The sequence below is a fragment of the Mustela nivalis genome (assembly GCF_964662115.1).
Source record: "Mustela nivalis genome assembly, chromosome: 15".
Taxonomy (NCBI): Eukaryota; Metazoa; Chordata; class Mammalia; order Carnivora; family Mustelidae; genus Mustela; species Mustela nivalis.
Window position 1 is genome coordinate 76,030,608 of NC_139034.1, and position 8,323 is coordinate 76,038,930.

Consider the following 8,323-nt stretch of genomic DNA (forward strand, 5'->3'; position numbering starts at 1 on the left):
CTCTTGATCTCCGGTATCAGTTTCAGGGTCATGAGTTCAAACCCCTATTTTGGAGCCTACATTTAAAAAAAAAAAATATATGCTATTTTCTTTCCAGCTTTGTAAGGTGCAATGAAATCATTAATTTGAAATTTATCTCCTTTTCTAATATAAACATTGCCCCCTGGTGCTATGTTAGTTGCATCCCTCAATTTTCAATATACTGTCTTTTTACCATTATTCAAAATGTTTTCCCATTTCCTTTGAGATTTCTTCTTTAACCAGTGGATTCCAAATATCTGGGTTTTTAAAAACATATACCATTGTAATTTATTTTTGACTTAGTTGCATACCCTGTAGTCTTTTGAAATGCTTTAAAATTTATTTAATGGACCAGCACACGGTCTCTCTTGGCGAACATTTTATGTTCCATGGAAAAGAATCAATGTTCTGCCGTTGTGAGTGTTAAGGCAAGATGAGTAATGTTGTTAAAATCTTCAACATCTTTCCCAATTTTATTGTCTGGTTCTACCATGTTCTGGAGGGAGGGTGTTAAGTCTTGGGTTTTGATCGTATGTTCTCTATTCTCCTTTTAGTCTTGTAGATTTTTTGTTTCAGATATTTTGAAGCCATTATCAGTCATATACATTTATGGTTTCCCATGTTCTTCTGGTGAAACGACTCTTTATCATCCTGCTATTTCCCTGTGTGCCTCCAGCAATACTTGTCTGGAAGTCATACTGGTTTTTTATTCTTAAATTTTCCAAGGCACAACTTTTCCCCTATTTTTTTCTTCGGACCTCCCTATGTCCATTTCAGTTATACCTTTGGGGATGGAGAAAATGAGCACCGTGTGATCTGTGGACCCACTGAGAGCTGGTCTGGACCAGAATTCCATTTATCAAGCTACCCCATATGTTCTCACTTCAATAGAACCCATGGTGATGCTTCCTGCCTGATCAAAATCACCCTGTTTTTTCCCCAAGGAGCCTGGTGCCATTTACAAACGTACCCAGACAGCAGCAGAGGGGAAATGCCTGGACATCTCTAGGACCACAGGATCTTGCGGGAATGACCTTGCCTACCTCTCTAAACTCATGTGGCCGCTCACCCTTGAGACACTGTCCTCCAGCCACACTGACTTCAGCCATAAGCTGGCTGTCTTGTGTGGGGTAGCGCCCCGCTGCCTTGTTCCTTCACCTCTCTCCTCCTGTCCTGGGATCTCCTTCCTTAAGCACTATCTCACCGGTGTGCTCTGCACATACGCCTACACATACATATGTTTAGCTGTCAGTGATTTGATTGAATTGAGCAAAAATACACAGCTTAGTTTTGTTTCTTTATTTTTAATTAAATGGACAGCCGAAGTTTTTGGTTTCTGTTTTGGGGGGGTTTTGTTTTTGGTTCTTTCATCACGTCTGCGAACACTTATTTGAAGTTTCAATCCTGTTTCCGGAAGGTTTGTCCATAAACATAGGTTTGTCTGCCCCCTAGTGTCAGGCCCAGGGATGCCCGCAGAAGTTGAATATTCGCGCAGAGAATTTTTGATGCGGGGTCACAAAATGACTTTCTCAGACTGGGAGGGAAAGTGCTGTGTGCTCCAGTCATGGTCCAGGAGCCGCAACTCGCACTTCCCTCTTGATCCATGCCTGAATTTGTTTATACAAAGCCTTATTACCTTTGGGGTGAAAAAATGAAACGGAAAACATTGTTTTAGAAATAACTTTGGTCTCCAGGATGTCTGTCCCACGAAACCATCATCTTAGAGGAGTTTTGAAGCTTATTTTAAAGTTTATAATGAATAAAATAATAACGTATAAAATATTTTAATAATAGCCCTTATTCGTGTTCCAAACGGCACAAGAAATCGTTTGAGGTTGACATTGTCTCTTCTGTGTTATGGTCTTTTCTGTGGTCTAATCACTGTCTTCGAAAGCTGGCACCAACCCACTTTCTAACATACCTCCAATCCGATGAAGGTTCTAAATGCAGAGTCCAAAGGGGGCGGGGAGTCTCCCTTCTCAAATAAGTTTTTCAATATGGTTCTAATGCTTATCTCATCCGGACGTTCTTTCCTCCCTCCTAAAGATGCACAGCTGACATCCAGAAAGTTTCCCTCCAAGCTGTATAGTCTCTGTTTTGTACGACAAAACAATAATTCCTGTTTCACTTTTAAATACGAACTTGTGTTGACTGTTGCCTTACCACCCCTGACCTCCCCACTGCCACAGCCCACACCGTATCACTCTTACTGCATTAACTCCAAACACCATCCATGTCCTTTGCCAGACTCAGAAGATTCTATGAATAAATCCAAGCAAAAGAGTCAGCACATTCCCCAGTATCATGAACGATCTGCCTCTCAAAGCCTGACGTCTTTCTCAAAGAAATATTTCATTTTCACTCTGCATTTATTTTTAGATAGTATTTGGATCAGGGAGCGTGGCAGACACATGACTATGGTCTTTATGATTGACTGCCAGGGGGTGCTGGCCCCATGTTCTTTCTACTACTACCCTTGAATCGAGGTGAGACTTAGGGAGAATGCAGATTGAGGGGTGCCTGATTTGCACAGTAGTTGCTCCGTGCTAAAGAGTTGAGAATTTAAAACTTTTCTAGGCATGTGCATGGCTACCAATGTAGAAATTGCATATGAGTCAGAGATGCAGCTTTTGAGAAGGTGAAAGTTTCAAATACTCCAAAACATAGCTAGGTAATTCCTATGTTTTTTTTAAAAAAAAAAAAAAAAAGGAGACATCTTTTGGGGGAGAAGGAGAAAGGAGAATGAGGGAAAAAAAAACAAAACTTGTAGAGGAGTTATTTAAGATAAGATTTTGAACTTTATATGCCAAACTGCACTTTGCTTAAAGTATAAATCTTCGCCCACTGAAAACTGGAAAAGCTACAGCTATTCCTATTAATAATTGGAGGTCATTAATAATTATTAAGAGTGTGTGGGAGGGCAGGGTACAGCAGATGCTGGTGAGAGGTGTGATAGGAGGGAGATGCTTTGGACAACAATTTTTAGGTTAAATCAGTGAAAATAAATATTTCCAGTATGGATTTTAGTGTTTTATGTCTAATGGTACACTCTATAGCCACAAGGTGGGGACACAACACCATCTTCTTTGTCTCATTCTTGCTGGCATATAGAAAACTCAGAAGAAAAGCAGTTTTTAAAGCCAGGTGACTCTGTTTCTAGGCTCATAAGAGGTTTCCTCCCTGTTTTCCTGTAGAATTCAGATACAGAAAATATGCTTGTCAAATATAGTTTTGAAAATCACTTGCTTTAAAAATAATTTGCAGGGCACCTGGGTGGCTCAGTCATTTAAGCATCTGCCTTTGGCTCAGGTCATGATCCCAGGGTCCTGGAATCAAGTCCCACATCAGTCGCCCTGCTCAGTAGAGAGCCTGCTTCTCCCTCTCCCTCTGCCTGCCGCTCTGCATACTTGTGCTCTATCTCTCTCTGTCAAATAAATAAAATCATTAAAAAATAAACCAGTATGATGAGTTTTTAAAAAAATAATAACAATAATTTGCACACCATGGCAACCAAAACTTGCTTCTCCAACTTACCCCAACTGAACCCCATAGAATCCTGGAGTCACCGGGTCCTAGGTAAAGCCCTGGTGCATGGTCTTGGAAACTTTAGCCCCCTCCCCCAGTCAGCATTCTTGTGTTGGCCACCTGAGTCCTTACACCAGAGTAGTTCTCTCTTCTTTCCTCCCATATTTTTGCATGAACTTTGCATCTTATATATTGTGTTTAATTGAAGTGTTTTTCAAAATATTGAATTTCAGCATTTCAAATAAGGATGTACCAATTTCTCTTTAACCACAGTGACTTTTCAGTTAATGATCCAGAATACACTGACAGCTCTTCTAACCTTTTAGAATATCAAGACATATGTGTTATATCTATGCAATATCTCCATACAGATAAAGCTCTAGATACAGAGTTCTCTCCATTCTGTAGGTTTAATTCAATACATAACCATGCACTCCCTTCTCATATAAGGTTGTATAAACAATACTTATTGATAAATTCATCTATATATAGGTATGAAAGATAATCCGCATCTTCATCATAAACACAAAGTTCTATGTAGCTATGAATAAGAACGTATGTGTGTACATATGTGCCTGGCGATTTTTGTCCATGATCGTAGGTAACTTTCTACAGCTAACTTCACACTTATCTAACTGCTCAAAACATTTCCAACTGGATATCCTCTAAGCACCATGTCTACAATTGAATTCGTTATCATATCCTCACCCCCAATTTCTTCATATATTTCCGCGTCTCAATGAGTGGTCCTACAAGCCATCCAGGAATTGCTCAGGGATCTTGATGATGCTTTCCTATCCTTCACCTTGGTCTTACAATCAACTGCAAAGTCTGGTGGACTGTCTTCCAAGTATTTCTAAATCCCACCTCCTTCTCTTGTCCTTACAGAAACATCATAAAGTGGGTCTTCTACCTGTCCCCTGGCCTCCTTTGAACCCATTCCTGACACAACCATCAGTCTCATCTATGTGAAGTGTAGATCATGTCTCTACCCTAGTTAAACTTAATATTCTGGGCACTTCTAAAGATCTACAAAGCTCTGCATTTCAGAGCTGATCAGGTATTTTTCTTCCTTAGCCTTTGCTTATACTGTGTTTTCCACTAAGAAAACTCACCTTGGTGAATTCACTTTTAAATTACATTTAACTTTAAAATACATAAGGGAGTTGGGGGAAATGGGAGGGGGAGAGGAATCATGAGAGACTGTGGACTCTGAGAAACAAACTGAGGGTTTTAGAGGGGAGGGCAGTGGGGAGTTGGGGGAGCCTGCTGGTGGACATTATGGAGGGCACACACTGCATGGAGCACTGGGTGTGGTGCTTAATCAACGAATCTTGGAACACTGAAAAAATAAAATAAAGTTTAAATAAAATAAAAAATCAAAATAAAATAAAAAATAAAATACATATTAAATGTTAATTTAAAATAAGGATATATTCTACATGCATATATTTTTGTTATATATCTATAAAAATTTAGGTATATAATAACCAAATCTATACTAATATGGTAATGAAACAAAACTTCTGTTTGACCCTGGCAATAATTCAGCGCTGCTATCTATGTGCATTCATTTTTTCAACAAATATTTACTGAATTCTCACTACATGAGAGATGCTTGGGAGATGTTACTAAATAAAAGGGGTAAAAATTCTTGACCTGGTAAAGCTTAACGTCTAGAATATAGAACATTTATTTCTTCCCTTTAAAAAAATCCATTTTGAATCTTTTCATAGGTAATAGATCTTAAGAAATTTTATATTTTGAAATAGAAACTTTCAGCATTTACCAAAATCTGAGTTGTGTTACTAAATAAATTATTTGTTCTGAAGGTAAATTTTTGTTTCTAATCTTCTATTTTCAGAACATTTTAATTAATTGGTTTGTGTATATTCAAACATATCACATACTCAGTATTCATCAGCTAAGGAAAGCCTTTATGTATATACCACACAGGATTAGATTCTGTAGTGTGTGACAGAAGACAGAAATAACCATGACCTAGAAAAGACAGTTTATATTTCCCTCTCGAGAAAAGGACTCTGGAGGCAGCATGTCCAGGGCTGATACAGCAGTACTCTTGTTTCTGAATTAGATAGCTCCTGTACCCAGTCAAGGGTCTCAGCCAATTCTCTCATGGGATATAAAGAGAAGCCATGAAAAAAATGATCCCCTGTTGGAATTATACCTCTTAGGTGTCTGGTTGACCAGGAGGCTTGCACATCGTTTGCTCCAGAGCTATGGATTATAGAAGAATTTTTGACAATAGTGGCTATATTTTGGTGACTATGAGGTCTGAGAACAGTCCCTTTTCTTTAAAGACTGTTAAATGGAAAATAATGCAGTAAAGAACATGGACTACCTATATCAAGATTCTTTTGATCATAACAATTATTTCAGATACCCTACCACCCACCGGAAGACGGGGATCATGCATTGTTCGGTGTTTGCATTTACTTGATCTTCTAGCACAAGATCCTGCATGGTTCTGCTCTCGTTCACCTCTCCAGGTTCATCCCACCATACTCTGCCCTTCCTCCATCACCTTTCGCTTGAGATGCTTAGAAAGGGCACATGGCTTTCTGTACTAGAGAAACTCCTAGCTTTTAGAGAAAAGTCATTCATGCAGGTCTTGACTCTCAGGGGTCCCCAAACAAAAGCGACTGGGTCCCTGCACTACAGTGGCTCTTTACCCATTTCCCTTTCCCTTTTCCATCATGGATAGAACCTTATTAACAAGGTGACACAGATGAAAAAGTCCAAGAATCTTACAAACGTACAGCCCTGGGCATCATTGAGCCTCTATCCACATGCCCTGTTATGTAAGACAAATCCTGATTTTTGTATTCTTGTTTGTGGACAGTCTGAGTGTATTCTTAATGATAATCCAATATCTGCTTATTAAGAATTAGAGAGGAAAAAGAGACAACAGAAACGGAATACTACGAAAGAATTCCAGAGCAGAAGGACAGAGGTTTACAGATTGAAAGAGGTCAGTAAATACCTAAAACCATGAAGAAAATTAAAACTTAAGACACATTATCAGAAATTTCAGAACACTAGGTATATTTCTTAAAAAAAAAAAATCTAAAAACTAACTGGGAGGTAAAGAAAATCAGTTACATACAAACTTTAGGAAGTATGATGGCATGTGTCTTCTTCACAACACTGAAAGCTAGAACACAACGTAACCTTGCCTTCAAAGAACAATTGTGGAGGAAATTATTTCTGCCATACGATTCTGTATCAGCCAACCTGGAAAATATCAAGGTGAGCAATATTATTTTCCTATACTCATGATCTCCTAATATTTACTTCTTGTGTACCTTTCTCAGGAAAGTCCAGGTGGAAAGGAAACCAAACAAGGGGGTATACTCAGAGTAAAGACCTGGGATCCAAGGAACAGAGACTTTGGGAGAGACAGGCAAATGGCACTCACCAAGAAGATAATGGAAAGTCCGCAGGGGAGAGTGGGTCAACAGACCTGAGCATGGCTTTTCCATCCTGGAGCAGGACAACAGAAGACGCCAAGAGGGATGCCCTTCCCCCCGACTCCCCTCACCCCCTGCCCAAGCAAAAACAGTAGTGTTTAGCCAGAGGAACTGTACTGTTCTCCTGGAGAGTTTAAAGAAAAATTAGCTGGACAGACATGGCCAACTCAGCAAGCAAACAAATAAGATAAGGCCGTGTTAATTACAGGAAAACAGAAAGATGAGTAAGCAAGAAAATAAAATAATTGCACAGTGTGGCTTCCTTTGTGAATATTTGTAAGTCACAATAATAGAAACTATGAATATTGACTTAATGAAGAATTGTGGTATTTGGGGAAAACGGAGAGAGAGGTGTAGAAGACTAGCTTCTCACCTATTGTTGTGAGAACCCATAGATGTCTAGATCTATGAATTGAACAAACATGGTAACACTGTATTTTCAAACATGATGTAAATTCCTATAAAAATGGCTTAAAGAGTTTTAAACGAAGGATGAATGAAGGACAAGACAGAAGATGTCTGTTTTTCCTCACTGGGAATGTTAACTTTCAAGAGCATGTGCATATTTTATTTTGCTACTAATTAAACTATTTACCCATAAATAATTGAGGAAAGCATGAAAACAGACCTTCTCAAACTGCAATAAGGAAAACTGTAAAAGCAAAAATGATTGTTTGTTTCCATGTTCTGGTTTTCTGTTTGTTTCCATAGTTTTTGAGCAAGTATTTCTGTATGGTCTGAAATGGGCCTGCTAAAACCCATTACAGAAACTAGGTGTTTTAAAACATGTGAAAGGTTTTGGGGGAATTTAAGCATTGGAAGAGAAGAATTTGCCAGAAAAAATCTAAGAAATCTCCTAATCTGTACAGTAAGTTTGCAATCAGTTCATGCTCTTCCTTTCTTTGGAATACAAAATTATAAACTCTGAATTAAAGAAAAACTTTCAATTAAGGGATGATCTTCACTTTTTTATAGCTGTTTTAGTGATTTGGCTGTAATAATTTTATAAATTTTGTGAGCCCTCATTTGAAATACCATTTTTGGGGAGGAAAGTCTCCTCATGAAAATTTGACTCTGGCCCTGGAATATAAAGATCGTATTTACAAGAAAATTATATTGACATTATGAGTTTCTGATAAATCTCATGGCCATATTTTAAATTATATTTTTAAACGGATTAAATATGTATGTGCTGCATGTGCGTGTGTGTGGATAGCATGAATATATACGTGAACAAACAACATTATTTCTGAAGTTTGTTCTTTCAATTTTAACGAAATGAAAGA

At 38.3% G+C, this 8,323-nt stretch overlaps 1 long non-coding RNA gene across 1 annotated transcript; it reads right to left on the bottom strand.

Moving 5' to 3' along the window:
- Positions 1 to 1,310: 1,310 nt before the first annotated feature.
- LOC309849319 lies at positions 1,311 to 7,150 on the bottom strand. The gene is made up of 2 exons (XR_014303651.1): positions 6,986 to 7,150; positions 1,311 to 1,657 (listed from the first exon to the last, which is right to left on the bottom strand). It is a non-coding gene; the product is annotated as an uncharacterized lncRNA (long non-coding RNA).
- Positions 7,151 to 8,323: the final 1,173 nt, after the last annotated feature.